The sequence below is a fragment of the Pinus tabuliformis genome, chromosome 7 (genome assembly GCF_031772625.1).
Source record: "Pinus tabuliformis cultivar Carrire ecotype Pingquan chromosome 7, CPIR1, whole genome shotgun sequence".
NCBI lineage: Eukaryota > Viridiplantae > Streptophyta > Pinopsida > Pinales > Pinaceae > Pinus > Pinus tabuliformis.
The window spans coordinates 1,492,399,378-1,492,401,279 of NC_142293.1; the positions used below are offsets into that span (position 1 = coordinate 1,492,399,378).

Below are 1,902 nucleotides of genomic sequence, written 5' to 3' on the forward strand. Positions count from 1 at the left end.
GCGAAGTAAAGGCAAGTTGCCCAAAATTTCTTGAGATGAAGAATAGGAAAATGTCCGGTTGGAAATTGCGTTGTTCTTGTTCACAAGTTATGGAAAGGTCTGATGAAATATTACCCTCTGAGCTTTAAAATGTTCTTGTAGTCCTCTGTGTATATTCTATGTTCTGTTGGTATAATAGAAATACTTGAAATTAATGCAATAATTGTGGAAACCTGTACATTCCATGCAGTATGCAGATAAGAAAACTTAATTTATTAATCCTCATACTTTTTTTTAAAGTCCAATAGAAACCATGCATGCATAGAGAAATGAATGAGGTAAACTATTGAATCCTTATTATTACCAGTAGCAACATTATATGCCACTGCAATATTCGTTATTAACAACAACATGCCAATGACCAGAGCCGAATGGTTGAGCCTTTGTGTTTCCGCCATTTTTTTTAACTGTTTAACTTCCAGTCCCAAAGTTAATGGAATGGCGAATATAGTGTGGACGCTCTGTATTTATAGCAGACTTGAGATAATACAAAATGTTGATATTTCCCTTTTTTCTTCAGTGACCAATTCTATTAATTGCAGAACTAAAAATATCTAGTAAAATGCAGAAGAGTAAATGTAGATTTCAGAATTTGTGGATTCCTGGACGTTTTCAATCTGAAGACTTTAGCTAATAGCTAATATTAAATTTAAAAAAATAATAGGAAATCTGTGTGCAGTGAGAATGAGCAATAAGCACCGAGTACATAGCATTAAATATTATGTTTTCACCTCTCGTTCCAAAGGTCTTTCTGTTTTCAGGCACTACAGTTTTCAAAACGCAAAGCAGGGATTCCCACTGGTTACGACTGATGGAGTCTCCGACGAACATGAGCCTCTTTCCTCTCAGCCTCTCCAGCAGGTCCGTAGCGTTCAACCTTCAAGGCTAGACAATTGCTAAGTTAGATGTTTAAGCAACTTGGTCTCAGATTCCATTACAGTATAAGCATATATTCAAAATAGATGAGGATGCATTTGGTTAAGAAGACGATACCTTGTTCACAGAACGAAAGCAGACGACGCACAAAAGAGCAGGTGGAAGACGACGCACAAAAGAGCAGGTGGAAGACGATTATAAAGCAGAGCACAGCTGCGCTGCATCATCCACCTGTAACACATGCAAACACACTTGTAGTAATTACCTGCGATTGATAATGAACTTATGCTAATGAACTTATCATAGGTTGCTTGTAACTATCTGCCCATCCCAACATTTAATGTTTCAAAACTAATGTTAACATTAAAACAAGCCCTTTTACGGTTAGCCAAAATGCAGCAGCCTTAAAACCAATATAACCCATGGTCAGGCCTCTTCCGCCTCGGGAAGAGGCCAAATAAGATGAGAAAGGTTAAGCCCGAATGCGACTTTGGTTATGTGCACATAAAACCTCACACGACTTTAGTATAACCGCCGTATAACAGATGGAGAAAGCATTGAACTAATGCTAAGTCGGCATTGAACGATTACAATAGTCCCTGCCGGATGCCAGATGGCAGGGACTAATAAGTGGAGGAAGTACAATTTACGTATTAGATATTAGGTTGCAAGCGAAATGATATTAATGTGAATGGACATGATTGTGCTTTTTCAACGCTATATTCAATCTATTTCAAGCTGTGAAATGATAGTAATGTGAATGGACGTTATTGTGTTTCTCCGATGCTAGATTTAATCTATTTCGAAGGATTTTTTTACTAAAAAGTTTGATACTTATTTCAATTATGTTGTGCCCATATGAAAATAAAACATGCAAATAGAGAGTGTTATTCAATTATAGTTTTATGGTGATTTGCGAGAAACTTTGTTTTTGGTAATGCAATGATCTTGAAATTTTTCCAAATGCTTAAGTTTTTTTAGACTATT

General features: G+C 36.4%; 1 long non-coding RNA gene across 1 annotated transcript; it reads right to left on the reverse strand.

The window, feature by feature from the left end:
- Nucleotides 1–841: 841 nt before the first annotated feature.
- Nucleotides 842–1,216, reverse strand: LOC149253482 (uncharacterized). The gene is made up of 2 exons (XR_016266204.1): nucleotides 1,033–1,216; nucleotides 842–916 (listed from the first exon to the last, which is right to left on the reverse strand). It is a non-coding gene; the product is annotated as an uncharacterized LOC149253482 (long non-coding RNA).
- Nucleotides 1,217–1,902: the final 686 nt, after the last annotated feature.